At 45.3% G+C, this 16443-nt stretch overlaps 1 pseudogene; it reads right to left on the reverse strand.

The window, feature by feature from the left end:
- LOC139557371 (transmembrane protein 82-like) lies at positions 1-1344 on the reverse strand (annotated as a pseudogene).
- Between the last annotated feature and the right edge of the window lie 15099 nt (positions 1345-16443).

Below are 16443 nucleotides of genomic sequence, written 5' to 3' on the forward strand. Positions count from 1 at the left end.
TACTTTAAAGTATTTTTACTTAAGTAAATTACATCACTGATAATCAATAATAATACAAAATATAATCTAAGACTGATGCTCTAAGAAAGAGTCCCAGCACAAATAGTGTCTTCCCATGTCAATTAGTCTAACTTTGGTGGTCTTTGCCAGGTGTCAAGCATCTCATCTGGTTCTTACTCCTCTGAGAATGTGGTAACTGGTAACTTCCTCCATATCCTGCATAAATACCCACATTTCTATTATGTAAGATACACTGAAATGACAGAAATATTTAGATAAATTGATAAACGTACAGCAAGCTGGAATAGCACGGTCAATTGAGGGACACTCATTCTCACCTGTGTTGTAGCATCCAATAGGTTTCTGGAGGGTATCAGACAGCTAGCCTCACCCAGGAAGCACAGGATGAGGTGGACCACATCTGCCCAGCGGCCGACAATCAGCATCAGGACCATGAGCCCCCCCCCCCAAGACGCACCACCACTGTGTTTATAACAGCTTGGCCACTTGGCTGACGATGTTGCTCCTCTGAGTAGAAAATAATTATCATCAGCTGTCTCAATGAGAATGACAACAATATGCTTGTCCTTAACTTTCTCTCTGCTATGTACAAAATACCAAATAGTCTCTGACATTCTGCTGCTTAAAAGTTTAACCATGTAGGCTACTGTATGTTCAGTCTCTCACCCTGCATATACACCACCAGCAGTGTGTAGCAGATTGTCAGTGGAGTCCAGAACCTGAGGGCGGCATTGGCAGCCACTGCAAAGGTGAGCATAAGGGCCCTGGTCAGACGCGGTAACAGAGAGCAACCTGATGTTAGCAGTGTCATCCACACTCCACAGTAGCACTGGGAACTGTGTAGTCTGTACAGTGCCATGACATGGAGTCGTAGGCGCCCAGTCTGGCTGGCCAGGAACCAGCTCAGTCCTGCAGCGAGGAGCAGGCAGAGCCGGAGCTGTGGCGCCCCCTCGTGGAGGAAATGGAGACCGCAATTGAGCACAGCCCAAGGAGAACTGACATTGGACCAGCAGCTGCTGTAGGAACCTACTGGACTCCTGCAGATTCAGAGAGCGGGAGGGAAATTCATTAAGAGGAGAGATGAATCAAGGCTGATGAATGTGAGAAAGATTTTCATGTAATTTTTAGTGACAAGTATGCTATTATAATGCTCACTGGTCCAGCTGTGACCCAAGCTGATATTTGTCTGAGGGAGAACTCTAGAACCACCAGGGACGCAACCCGAGAGCCCACTACAGCCTGCATCACCGGCAGGAACAAGAACTGGAGAGCTTCACTTAGCCCAATTTTAGTACTGGCTTGATGCCTTGGTGTCTTCTGCATAGATGTCTCTTTACTGCTGCCTTCATTATTTGAACTGAGTAGAGAGAGTAACTTGAGACAGTATACATTTCAAGGCAGTGAAATACAAAACAATGATTTCTAAGGATATGAGCATAAGGACCCTGGTCAGGCGCGGTAACAGAGAGCAACCTAAGCAACACACTCCACAGTAGCACTGGGAACTGATTACTGTTGCCAATGTAAATCGTATAACAGTCTGTTCATAGTGATGAATACAAGCATGTTATTCAATAGCACAAATTAGTAAACTACATCAATAGTCCTAAGGTTAGTAGGGAAAAGGTCAGTTATCCACATCCACATCTTGGATATCGTTTGGTCCACTTCTCAAGTGTTTTTTTTATGAGTCCATCCCTATCTATGAAATGGTAATTGCATTCAGATTATAATTCTAGGGCAAGAGGAGGTTTAGCTACAATCGATTTGAGTTAATTTACTAGTCAAATGGATATAAAATTGTAATGTGTGAAACAAGTATAACAGCTAACAATATAGCCTAACCTATACACTGAAGCTGCCTATGTAACTAACATGTAATAACATAGGTATTATTATACACTTGTTACTGAGACACGTGGAATCATATCTTCCCATATGATATTTCGATAAAAGATAAGACCACGCCCGCTTATCAATTGACAGGATACTTCAATAATTTCAAAATTTTAATTTCTACCTCGGCTGTTTATGTCCCTATGATTAAATAACACTGAGCTTTGCTCATTCATTGTGCTGTTCATAGGTCAGAGTCATGGGCAGACATTTTATTTTTATTGAACCTTTATTTAATCTAGGCAAGTCAGTTAACTTCTTTGGGGTAGGGGGCAGTATTTTCACGTCCGGATGAAAAGCATGCCCAGAGTAAACGGCCTGCTACAAAGCCATAAAAGCTAGAATATGCATATTATTAGTACATTTGGATAGAAACACTCTGAAGTTTCTAAAACTGTTTGAATGATGTCTGTGAGTATAACAGAACTCATATGGCAGGCAAAAACCTGAGAAGAAATCCAGCAAGGAAGTGGGAAATCTGAGGTTGGTCGATTTTCAACTCAGCTCCTATTGAAGATACAGTGGGATATTGGTAATGTTGCACTTCCTAAGGCTTCCACTAGATGTCAACAGTCTTTAGAACCTTGTCTGATGCTTCTACTGTAAAGTGGGGGCAAATGAGAGGGGATAGAGTAAGGTCTATCATAACCTGAACATGTGCTGACCATGCGCGTTCATGTGAGACTGAGCTCTGTTCCATCGCACTTCTGAAGACAAATGAATTCTCCGGTTGGAATATTATTGAAGAATTATGTTAAAAACATCCTAAAGATTGATTCAATACTTCGTTTGTCATGTTTTTACGGACTGTAATATAACTTTTTTTACTTTTCGTCCGTACTTTCCGCTGTACTTGCCCGCACGTCGTGAGTTTGAAATCGGACACTGTGGCTGGATTTACAACAAGTGTATCTTTAAAATGGTGTAAAATACATGTATGTTTGAGGAATTTAAATTACGGGATTTCTGTTGTTTTGAATTTGGCGCCCTGCAGTTTCACTGGCTGTTGAAGAGGTGGGACGCTACCGTCTCACGTACCCTAGAGGGAATGCCCATTCCCACCCTTAAGAACAAATTCTTATTTACAATGACGGCCTACCAAAAGGCAAAAGGTCTCCTGCGAGGATGAGCCTGGGATTAAAAATCAAATCAAAATATAGGACAAAACTCACATCACATACTGACTACACCGCTCGCATCGCGTGCGTGAGCATTGCAAAATACATTTAAACATACATGTTATTCAATTATTGCACACACACTGCTCGTGCGCGGCAACGAGCGTCTGCGTTGCCAAGCGCTAAAATAGAAGTCAGTTCTATTTGTGCCGCTGATCGCAGTGCAAATCCTGCCTCTCCCATCTCCTCATTGGTTTATAGAAACAGATAGCCACGTGCCATCTCCTCATTGGTTATACCCACGTGGGCGATTGAAAGACAACTGAGTTTGTCGGTCGTCGTGGTAATACTATGAAAGTTTAGATGCCAATTGCCATATAAAGTCCAAAGAAGAAAAAGCCTGGAAGGAGGAGAGATGACTAGAAACAATTCGGTTGACTGTTTTATATGTGGATTAATTGTCAGAATAGAGGACCTTGTGCATTTCAGGTAAAATAACAACTCAACGTTTATATCCCAGGACAAATTAGCTAGCACCAGCAAGCTAGCTAAAAAGGACAAATTCACCATGATTTAAGATCAGATCCATTATCTCCTGGGTCCATGTGGTTCCTATCAGGAATAGATGGTATCACATGCGGACTTCGATTGCGCTCTTACTCACCTGATATTGATGATATTTGTATATTGTCAAAAACTTTTTTTTTAAATCATAATACACAGTTTTTCCCCCTCACAGAACGAGCATCCTCTTCCATTCCTACTTTATTCACTGTCAAATCATTCATTAGTTCTATCTTTGAGTTGAGTATATACTTTTCCTCACCTGCCTTTGCGGTATATGGCAAATATCAGGTCCTCTAGATATGCTTAGAATTTCTCCACTTGTTCCCAGTGTGAGACTATGGGCTCCAGCAATGGGATCCCTTGTATCTCCTTCAGGGGGCAACGGGTCCTCCGACACTATTTTTCACCTGTGGTGTGAGAGATCAAATAGGTGGAATGGTAGGAGTACTGATGGACGGTGGACCTCATTAGGCTATTATCTATCTTAGTAAACTGAACTCTGTTCATTAAGTAGATTGCGACTCGACTAAAGTGAGTTTAGAGCAGTGATTAATTTGAGCCGGATCCAAAGCCACTGTAAGTAGTTTGGTTAGGGGTGCTACTTTCTCTGGGGACATTCTGAAATTGCCTTTTTGTGTCCCCCCAGTTTTATCATTGGAATGTGATTCAAAACAAGGCAATGGTGTGCTTTAGGAACCCGCCTTAGAGCAGTCGGGTAAGCTGTTGGAGTGTTTATCCTACTTGATAAAAAAAAATGATGTACCCCCCACTTCTAAATCCACAGTTAGGCCCCTGAGTTTGGGGGTGGATGTTGAATTATTTTGTTTTGCTATATACACCCTCAAATAATTGTCACTTTTTGCGATGTAAAAATTATAATGAAACAAATTATAATAAAAGCAATCAAAGTTAATTTGAGTTCCCCCCCCGACCCCGCAAAAGTAATGTGAAAAAATAGATTTTCAGCCCGGGCATGATATTCTAATAGTTGATTCGCGTTGGGCCAGCCCAGGTTTATGGTTTGCGCAACATTGTAAATCAAATCAAATCAAATTTATTAGTCACATACACATGGTTAGCAGATGTTAATGCGAGTGTAGCGAAATGCTTGTGCTTCTAGTTCCGACAATGCAGTAATAACAACAAGTAATCTAACCTAACAATTCCGCAACTACTACCTTATACACGCAAGTGTAAAGGGATAAAGAATATGTACATAAAGATATATGAATGAGTGATGGTACAGACGGCATAGGCAAGGTGCAGTAGATGGTATAGAGTACGGTATATACCTATGAGATGAGTACTGTAGGGTATGTAAACATAAAGTGGCATAGTTTAAAGTGGCTAGTGGTCCATGTATTACATAAGATGGCAAGATGCAGTAGATGATATAGAGTACAGTATATACATATACATAAGAGATGTGTAATGTAGGGTATGTAAACATTATATTAGGTGGCATTGTTTAAAGTGGCTGGTGGTACATTTTTACATAATTTCCATCAATTCCCATTTTTAAGGTGGCTGGAGCTGAGTCAGTTTGTTGGCAGCGGCCGCTAAATGTTAGTGGTGGCTGTTTAACAGTCTGATGGCCTTGAGATAGAAGCTGTTTTTCAGTCTCTCGGTCCCTGCTTGGATGCACCTGTACTGACCTCGCCTTCTGGATGATAGCGGGGTGAACAGGTAGTGGCTTGGGTGGTTGTTGTCCTTGATGATCTTTATGGCCTTCCTGTGGCATCGGGTGGTGTAGGTGTCCTGGAGGGCAGGTAGTTTGCCCCGGGTGATGCGTTCTGCCGACCTCACTACCCTCTGGAGAGCCTTACGGTTGTGTGCGGAGCAGTTGCCGTACCAGGCGGTGATACAGCCCGACAGGATGCTCTCGATTGTGCATCTGTAGAAGTTTGTGAGTGCTTTTGGTGACAAGCCGAATTTCTTCAGCCTCCTGAGGTTGAAGAGGCGCTGCTGCGCCTTCTTCACAACGCTGTCTGTGTGGGTGGACCAATTCAGTTTGTCCGTGATGTGTACACCGAGGAACTTAAAACTTTCCACCTTCTCCACTACTGACCCGTCGATGTGGATAGGGGGGAGCTCCCTCTGCTGTTTCCTGAAGTCCACAATCATCTCCTTTGTTTTGTTGACGTTGAGTGTGAGGTTATTTTCCTGACACCACACTCCGAGGGCCCTCACCTCCTCCCTGTAGGCCGTCTCGTCGTTGTTGGTAATCAAGCCTACCACTGTAGTGTCGTCCGCAAACTTGATGATTGAGTTGGAGGCGTGCATGGCCACGCAGTCGTGGGTGAACAGGGAGTACAGGAGAGGGCTCAGAACGCACCCTTGTGGGGCCCCAGTGTTGAGGATCAGCGGGGTGGAGATGTTGTTACCTACCCTCACCACCTGGGGGCGGCCCGTCAGGAAGTCCAGGACCCAGTTGCACAGGGCGGGGTCGAGGCCCAGGGTCTCGAGCTTGATGACGAGTTTGGAGGCTACTATGGTGTTAAATGCTGAGCTGTAGTCGATGAACAGCATTCTCACATAGGTATTCCTCTTGTCCAGATGGGTTAGGGCAGTGTGCAGTGTGGTTGCGATTGCGTCGTCTGTGGACCTATTGGGTCGGTAAGCAAATTGGAGTGGGTCTAGGGTGTCCGGTAGGGTGGAGGTGATATGGTCCTTGACTAGTCTCTCAAAGCACTTCATGATGACGGAAGTGAGTGCTACGGGGCGGTAGTCGTTTAGCTCAGTTACCTTAGCTTTCTTGGGAACAGGAACAATGGTGGCCCTCTTGAAGCATGTGGGAACAGCAGACTGGGCTAAGGATTGATTGAATATGTCCGTAAACACACCAGCCAGCTGGTCTGCGCATGCTCTGAGGACGCGGCTGGGAATGCCGTCTGGGCCTGCAGCCTTGCGAGGGTTAACACGTTTAAATGTTTTACTCACCTCGGCTGCAGTGAAGGAGAGCCCGCAGGTTTTGGTAGTGGGCCGTGTCAGTGGCACTGTATTATCCTCAAAGCGGGCAAAAAAGGTATTTAGCCTGTCTGGGAGCAAGACATCCTGATCCGCGATGGGGCTGCTTTTCTTTTTGTAATCCGTGATAGACTGTAGACCCTGCCACATACCCCTTGTGTCTGAGCTGTTGAATTGCGATTCAATTTTGTCTCTGTACTGGGACTTAGCCTGTTTGATAGCCTTGCGGAGAGAATAGCTACACTGTGTGTATTCGGTCATGTTTCCGGTCACCTTGCCCTGGTTAAAAGCAGTGGTTCGCGCTTTCAGTTTCACGCGAATGCTGCCGTTAATCCACGGTTTCTGGTTTGGGAATGTTTTAATCGTTGCTCTGGGTACGACATCGTCAATGCACTTCCTAATGAACTCGCTCACCGAATCTGCATATTCATCATTGTTGTTGTTGGACGCCGTGCGGAACATATTCCAATCCGCGTGATCAAAGCAGTCTTGAAGCGTGGATTCAGATTGGTCGGACCAGCGTTGAACAGACCTGAGCGCGGGAGCTTGTAGTTTTAATTTCTGTTTGTAGGCTGGAATCAACAAAATGGAGTCGTGGTCAGCTTTTCCGAAAGGAGGGCGGGGGAGGGCCTTATATGCGTCGCGGAAGTTAGTATAACAATGGTCCAGAGTTCTGCCAGCCCTGGTCGGACAATCGATGTGCTGATAGAATTTAGGGAGTTTTGTTTTTAGATTAGCCTTGTTAAAATCCCCAGCTACGATGAATGCAGCCTCAGGGTGTGTGGTTTCCAGTTTACAGAGAGTCAGATAGAGTTCGTTCAGGGCCATCGATGTGTCTGCTTGGGGGGGAATATATACGGCTGTGATTATGACCGAAGTGAATTCCCTTGGTAGATAATGCGGTCTACATTTGATTGTGAGGAGTTCTAGATCAGGTGAACAGAATGACTTTAGTTCCTGAGTGTTGTTATGATGGTCACACCACGTCTCGTTAATCATGAGGCATACCCCCCCGCCCCTCTTCTTACCAGAAAGATGTATGTTTCTGTCTGCGCGATGCGTGAAGAAACCAGCTGGCTGCACCGACTCCGGACACCGACTTGTAACCTGGAGATCAACGCCTGGCTGTGTGAGAGGCACACCTGTATCTCTTACAGAACTAGAATGAGATTATCTTTACATTATCTCTCGCCCTCTCTCAACTGTGATAGACATGAGCCTGCAACTCTCATTTTATAGGCTTTTGGCACCAACGCATCGACCATCACCCCCAAGTGAGCTGCACATCATTGGGTGAATTCAGTGAAACTGGAAAGCATTTTTAGGACTATAATTTCCTCTTCATATTGTAGCCTACAATATGTGTCTGGACACACCTAAGCCTAGGCTATTTATGGATTCAAGACAAGGTCGTTTTTATTGATCTCAAATTCTCAGTTTGTCAGCGTCAAAGTAGCCTGTCATTTCGATAATTTGTGCAGTATGCCAAAAAAAACATTCTGCGAACATCTCCAGTTATGTAAATGAAATGCGTTTATTAAAGGACCTAGGTAAAAACAGATTCAGGTTGGATATTCAATAGATATTCGCCTGTAGTTTTCCTTACTTCCACCAACAGCAGTTAGAGACGGTCAACATAGTGACAAATCAAATATTTCAAATTTCAACAGCTCTTTAATAACCAATACTCCAAAAACTTTCAAAACTGGTTCTAGCTAACCCGATGGCATAGACACACATTGCACACACTTTTTTGTTGATTTACATCTCGCACTATTTTTTATTATTTATTCAAAAAAAATGAATTTCAATAGCAATTTGGTCATGTGACCTACTGACTTCAAACAAGGTTCAGAATGTACACTCAGAGGGCCTACACATTGCACACCCTTTAGTTTGTCGTCGTCCCCCACGTGCGTCAAAACGAGTGGCCCCACATGTGGTTGTGTGCAGAAGGCTACTCCAGTGGTTATAGGCCTGCATCTGTTTGCATTTATTTCATTGGAGAGTTGAACAAATAATTTATTTAATATACTATAAGGATGCCTAATGCCCAAATAATCAAATTCATTTTATTGTCAGTCAAGATGGTGATGGCAAGAGCTTTTAATGTTGTTTTTCTCTTGTTATTGGCCCTGAGAAGGATAACTTATTCCTATCCGTTGGCTTAAAAAAAACAAGAGGTGGGCCTATCATGCTGGCCAGGACAAATCATCAATGTCCGCTTTAGAAGTGTCTCATCTATAAATGCACTAAAGAGGAACATATTGAAGATGCACATGCTCCACAGGAGGTTGTTGGCACCTTAATTGGGGAGAACGGGCTCTTGGTAATGTCTGGAGCAGAATCAGTGGAATGGTATCATATACATCAAACACATGGTTTGATGCCATTCCATTTGCAATGTTCCAGACATTATTATGAGCCGTCCTCCCCTCAGCAGCCTCCACTGCCACGCTTGCCCCCAGAATCTTTTCACATGTCTATTTTCAAAGGATAAAGCAAAGAACATTAACAACCTATTAGTTAGGAACACTATAAGAATATGGAAGGAATTAAACCGATTCTCCACAATAAATTGGTCCACATGGAAAACTAATGGCATAGAAACCATAAATTACTTGGTAATAGGAAATACATTTATTTCCATGACAGAATTAAAAAGTAATTATGGACTGACCAATGTAGATGTTTTCAAATAAAGTACATGCAACTTAAAAGTTTAATTTCATTACATTATGATTTGAAATCTTTTGGACATTTTGAGGGAATCCTATTTGAGTCAGAAAAGGATACTCATATGATAGGTAAGATATCCCAATTTTACAGCACAACGACAGAGTCATGTCTTATGTGTAAAACAAACAATGACTCAAAAATCCATTACTTCTGGGAATGCTATGAAGTCCAAAAGTTATGAGCGCCATTAGAAAGTTGGCTGTCAGAAGTATTACAATGTACACTGAGTATACAAAACATTAAGGACACCTGCTCCTTCCATGACATAGACTGACCAGATGAATCCAAGTGGAAGCTATGATCCCATATTGATGTCACCTGTTAAATCCACTTCAATCAGTGTACAGTGCCTTCGGAAAGTATTCAGACCCCTTGACTTTTACCACATTTTGTTACGTTACAGCCTTATTCTAAAATGTATTAAATAAATAAACAACTCAGCAATCTACACACAATACCGCATAATGACAAAGAGAAAAAAAGTTTTTAGAAATGTTTGCAAATTTATTTTAAAAATTATATTCAGACCCTTTGCTATGACTCGAAATGTAGCTCAGGTGCATCCTGTTTCCATTGATAATCCTTGAGATGTTTCTACAACTTAGATTTCACCTGTGGTAAATTCAAATGATTGGACATTATTTGGAAAGGTCCCACAGTTGACAGTGCACGTCAGAGCAAAAAGCCAGCCATGAGGCGAAGGAATTGTCCGTAGAGCTCCGAGACAGAATTGTGTCGAGGCACAGATCACAAATACACTATTTACCAAGATCATTTTCATCTATATATTTCATTGCTGTCTATTCACCACCACAAACCGATGCTGGCACTAAGTCTGCACTCAATGAGCTGTATAAGGCCATAAGCAAACAGGAAAAAGCTCATCCAGAGCTCATCCACTCCTAGTAGCCGGGGACTTTAATGCAGGGTAACTTAAATCCGTTTTACCTAATTTCTACCAGCATGTTAAATGTGCAACCAGAGGATAATAAACTCTATACCACCTTTACTCCACACACGGAGACGGGTACAAAGCTGTACCTCACCCGCCATTTGGCAAATCTGACCAAAGTTCTATCCTCCTGATTCCTGCTTACAAGCAAAAACTAAAGCAGGAAGCACCAGTGACTTGGTCAATGAAGAAATGGTCAGATGACGCAGATGTTAAGCTACAGTACTGTTTTGCTAGCACAGACTGGAATATGTTCCCGGATTCTTCCGATGGCATTGAGGAGTACACCACATCAGTCACTGGCTTCATCAATAAGTGCATCAATGACGTCTTCCCCACAGTGACTGTACGTACATACCCCAACCAGAAGCCACGGATTACAGGCAACATCCGTACTGAGCTAATGGGTAGAGCTGCCCCTTTCAAGGAGCGGGACACTACATTTACATTTACATTTAAGTCATTTAGCAGACGCTCTTATCCAGAGCGACTTACAAATTGGTGCATTCACCTAATGACATCCAGTGGAACAGCCACTTTACAATAGTGCATCTAAATCTTTTAAGGGGGGGGGGGGGGGGGCAGAAGGATTGCTTTATCCTAGGTATTCCTTGAAGAGGTGGGGTTTCAGGTGTCTCCGGAAGGTGGTGATTGACTCCGCTGTCCTGGCGTCGTGAGGGAGTTTGTTCCACCATTGGGGTGCCAGAGCAGCGAACAGTTTTGACTGGGCTGAGCGGGAACTGTACTTCCTCAGTGGTAGGGAGGCGAGCAGGCCAGAGGTGGATGAACGCAGAGCCCTTGTTTGGGTGTAGGGCCTGATCAGAGCCTGAAGGTACTGAGGTGCCGTTCCCCTCACAGCTCCGTAGGCAAGCACCATGGTCTTGTAGCGGATGCGAGCTTCAACTGGAAGCCAGTGGAGAGAGCGGAGGAGCGGGGTGACGTGAGAGAACTTGGGAAGGTTGAACACCAGACGGGCTGCGGCGTTCTGGATGAGTTGTAGGGGTTTGATGGCACAGGCAGGGAGCCCAGCCAACAGCGAGTTGCAGTAATCCAGACGGGAGATGACAAGTGCCTGGATTAGGACCTGCGCCGCTTCCTGTGTGAGGCAGGGTCGTACTCTGCGGATGTTGTAGAGCATGAACCTACAGGAACGGGCCACCGCCTTGATGTTAGTTGAGAACGACAGGGTGTTGTCCAGGATCACGCCAAGGTTCTTAGCGCTCTGGGAGGAGGACACAATGGAGTTGTCAACCGTGATGGCGAGATCATGGAACGGGCAGTCCTTCCCCGGGAGGAAGAGCAGCTCCGTCTTGCCGAGGTTCAGCTTGAGGTGGTGATCCGTCATCCACACTGATATGTCTGCCAGACATGCAGAGATGCGATTCGCCACCTGGTCATCAGAAGGGGGAAAGGAGAAGATTAATTGTGTGTCGTCTGCATAGCAGTGATAGGAGAGACCATGTGAGGTTATGACAGAGCCAAGTGACTTGGTGTATAGCGAGAATAGGAGAGGGCCTAGAACAGAGCCCTGGGGGACACCAGTGGTGAGAGCGCGTGGTGAGGAGACAGATTCTCGCCACGCCACCTGGTAGGAGCGACCTGTCAGGTAGGACGCAATCCAAGCGTGGGCCGCGCCGGAGATGCCCAACTCGGAGAGGGTGGAGAGGAGGATCTGATGGTTCACAGTATCGAAGGCAGCCGATAGGTCTAGAAGGATGAGAGCAGAGGAGAGAGAGTTAGCTTTAGCAGTGCGGAGCGCCTCCGTGATACAGAGAAGAGCAGTCTCAGTTGAGTGACTAGTCTTGAAACCTGACTGATTTGGATCAAGAAGGTCATTCTGAGAGAGATAGCAGGAGAGCTGGCCAAGGACGGCACGTTCAAGAGTTTTGGAGAGAAAAGAAAGAAGGGATACTGGTCTGTAGTTGTTGACATCGGAGGGATCGAGTGTAGGTTTTTTCAGAAGGGGTGCAACTCTCGCTCTCTTGAAGACGGAAGGGACGTAGCCAGCGGTCAAGGATGAGTTGATGAGCGAGGTGAGGTAAGGGAGAAGGTCTCCGGAAATGGTCTGGAGAAGAGAGGAGGGGATAGGGTCAAGCGGGCAGGTTGTTGGGCGGCCGGCCGTCACAAGACGCGAGATTTCATCTGGAGAGAGAGGGGAGAAAGAGGTCAAAGCACAGGGTAGGGCAGTGTGAGCAGAACCAGCGGTGTCGTTTGACTTAGCAAACGAGGATCGGATGTCGTCGACCTTCTTTTCAAAATGGTTGACGAAGTCGTCTGCAGAGAGGGAGGAGGGGGGGGGAGGGGGAGGAGGATTCAGGAGGGAGGAGAAGGTGGCAAAGAGCTTCCTAGGGTTAGAGGCAGATGCTTGGAATTTAGAGTGGTAGAAAGTGGCTTTAGCAGCAGAGACAGAAGAGGAAAATGTAGAGAGGAGGGAGTGAAAGGATGCCAGGTCCGCAGGGAGGCGAGTTTTCCTCCATTTCCGCTCGGCTGCCCGGAGCCCTGTTCTGTGAGCTCGCAATGAGTCGTCGAGCCACGGAGCGGGAGGGGAGGACCGAGCCGGCCTGGAGGATAGGGGACATAGAGAGTCAAAGGATGCAGAAAGGGAGGAGAGGAGGGTTGAGGAGGCAGAATCAAGAGATAGGTTGGAGAAGGTTTGGGCAGAGGGAAGAGATGATAGGATGGAAGAGGAGAGAGTAGCGGGGGAGAGAGAGCGAAGGTTGGGACGGCGCGATACCATCCGAGTAGGGGCAGTGTGGGAAGTGTTGGATGAGAGCGAGAGGGAAAAGGATACAAGGTAGTGGTCGGAGACTTGGAGGGGAGTTGCAATGAGGTTAGTGGAAGAACAGCATCTAGTAAAGATGAGGTCAAGCGTATTGCCTGCCTTGTGAGTAGGGGGGGAAGGTGAGAGGGTGAGGTCAAAAGAGGAGAGGAGTGGAAAGAAGGAGGCAGAGAGGAATGAGTCAAAGGTAGACATGGGGAGGTTAAAGTCACCCAGAACTGTGAGAGGTGAGCCGTCCTCAGGAAAGGAGCTTATCAAGGCATCAAGCTCATTGATGAACTCTCCAAGGGAACCTGGAGGGCGATAAATGATAAGGATGTTAAGCTTGAAAGGGCTGGTAACTGTGACAGCATGGAATTCAAAGGAGGCGATAGACAGATGGGTAACCCGGACACTTATAAGAAATATCGCTATGCCCTCAGACAAACCATCAAACAGGCAAAGCATCAATACAGGACTAAGATTGAATCATACTACACCAGCTCCAACACTCATCGAATGTGGCAGAGCTTGCAAACTATTACAGACTACAAAGGAAAGCACAGCCGCGAGCTGCCCAGTGACACAGGCCTACCAGACGAGCTAAATTACTTCTATGCTCGCTTCGAGGCAAGCATCACTGAAGCATGCATGAGAGCATCAACTGTTCTGGACGACTGTGCGATCACCCTCTCCGTAGCCGATGTGAGTAAGACCTTTAAACAGGTCAACATTCACCAGGCAACAGCCAGATTACCAGGACGTGTACCCTGAGCATGCACTGACCAACTGGAAAGTGTCTTCACTGACATTTTCAACCTGTGATCCATTTTCAACCAACATGTTTCAAGCAGTCCACCATAGTCCCTGTGCCCAAGAACACTAAGGTAACCTGCCTAAATGACTACCGATCCGTAGCACTCACGTCTGTAGCCATGAAATGCTTTGAAAGGCTGGTCATGGCTCACATCAACACCATTATCCCAGAAACACTAGACCCACTCCAATTTGCATACCACCCCAACAGATCCACAGATGATGCAATCTCTATTGCACTCCACACTGCCCATTCCCACCTGGACAAAAGGAACACCTACCTGAGAATGCTTTTCATTGACCACAGCTCAGCGTTCAACACCATAGTACCCTCAAAGCTCATCACTAAGCTAAGGACTCTGGGACTAAACACCTCCCTCTGCAACTGGATCCTGGTATTCCTGACGGGCTGCCCCCAGGTGGTAAGGGTAGGCAACAACACATCTGCCACGCTGATCCCCAACATGGGGGCCCCTCAGGGGTGTGTGCTCAGTCCCCTCCTGTACTCCCTGTTCACACATGACTGCATGGCCAGGCATGACTTTAACACCATCATCAAGTTTGCTGACGACACGACAGTGGTAGGCCTGATCACCGACAACGATGAGACAGCCTATAGGGAGGAGGTCAGAGACCTGGCCGTGTGGTGCCAGGATAACAACATCTCCCTCAACGTGATCAAGACAAGGAAGATGATTATGGACTCCAGGAAAAAGGAGGACCGAGCACGCCCCCATTCTCATCGACGGGGCTGTAGTGGAGCAGGTTGAGTGCTTCAAGTTCGTTGGTGTCCACATCACCAACAAACTATCAAGGTCCAAACACACCAAGACAGTCGTGAAGAGGGCACGTCAAAGCCTATTCCCCCTCAGGAGACTGAAAAGATTTGGCATGAGTCCTCAGATCCTCAAAAGGTTCTACAGCTGCACCATCGAGGGCATCCTGACTGGTTGCATCAGTGCCTGGTATGGCAACTTCTCGGCCTCCGACCGCAAGGCACTACAGAGGGTAGTGCGTACGGCCCAGTACTTCACTGGGCCAAGCTTCCTGTCATCCAGGACCTCTATACCAGGCGGTGTCAGAGGAAGGTCCTAAAAATGGTCAAAGTCTCCAGCCACCCTAGTCATAGCATGTTCTCTCTGCTGCCGCACGGCAAGCTGTACCCGAGCGCCAAGTCTAGGTCCAAAAGGCTTCTTAACAGCTTCTACCCCCAAGCCATAAGACTCCTGAACAGCTAATCAAATGGCTACCCAGACTATTTTCATTGTCCCACCTCACCCCCTCTTTAACACTGCTGCTAATCTCTGCTTATTATCTATGCATAGTCACTATGTGTACTTGTACATATAACTTCAATTACCTCGACAAACCTGTGCCCCCACACATTGACTCTGTACCAGTAGCCACTGTATATAGCCTCACTACTGTTATTTTACTGCTGCTCTTTAACTTTTTTTCTTTTTTTTTTACTTATCTATTTTTTACTTAACACTTATTTTTCTTAAAACTGCATTGTTGGTTAAGGGCTTGTAAGTAAGCATTTTATCATAACTCAAGGCGAGACCCAGATGCAGACACAGGAGGCAGATGGTTGGAGTCTTAGATGTTTAATAATACAAAAAAGGAGTAGACAAGAGAATGGTCGTGGACAAGCGAAAGGTCAAAACCAGATCAGAGTCCAGGAGGTACAGAGTGGCAGGCAGGCTCAAGGTCAAGGCAGGCAGAATGGTCAGGCAGGCAGGTACAGAGACCAGAAACTGGCAAGGGTCAAACCCGGGAGGACTAGAAAACTGAGAAATAGCAAAAGCAGGCGAATGTAAAAAAACGCTGGTTGACTTGGACATACAAGACAAACTGGCACAGAGAGACAGGAAACACAGGGATAAATACACTGGGAAAACAAGCGACACCTGGAGGGGGTGGAGACAATAACAGCGACAGGTGAAACAGATCAGGGTGTGACACATTTCACTGTAAGGTCTACACCTGTTGTAGTCGGCGCGTGAGACAAATAACATTTGATTTGATTTAAGTATATTTTAGCAATTACATTTACTTTTGATACTTAAGTATATTTAAAACAAAATACTTTTAGACTTTTACTCAAATAGTATTTTACTGGATGAGTCATTTTCTATGAAGGTATCTTTACATTTACTCAAGTAGGTGACAATTGGGTACTTTTTCCTCCACTGCTATTGATTTTCAATTTGTATTTGGGAAATGTACATAAATCCATGAAATGGAATAACCCCACATTACCTCCAGCATTTAATGACAATACCTTTATATCCTGGTTCCAAAGTGGCTCTACTGTCATTCAATCAATTACAAGAAAAATGTGGGTTATCCACAACCATTTTTTTAAAGTTCTTACAATCTTATACAATCGCTTAAACAGAATCTGGATGAATCTAAAGCATGTAGCATTTTTTAAATACTGAAAGAAAGTGCAACTTCAGAAGCTGTAAAAATAAATAAATGGGGAACAGATTAAGGACAAAATTGATGAAAACTATTGGTCACAGATATGAGAACATTTTCATTCTTGTCCTACAACCTTAGACATAAATTATTGCAATTATTGTGTGTAGGTTGATGAGGAAAAA

This window comes from Salvelinus alpinus, chromosome 28 (assembly GCF_045679555.1).
Source record: "Salvelinus alpinus chromosome 28, SLU_Salpinus.1, whole genome shotgun sequence".
NCBI lineage: Eukaryota > Metazoa > Chordata > Actinopteri > Salmoniformes > Salmonidae > Salvelinus > Salvelinus alpinus.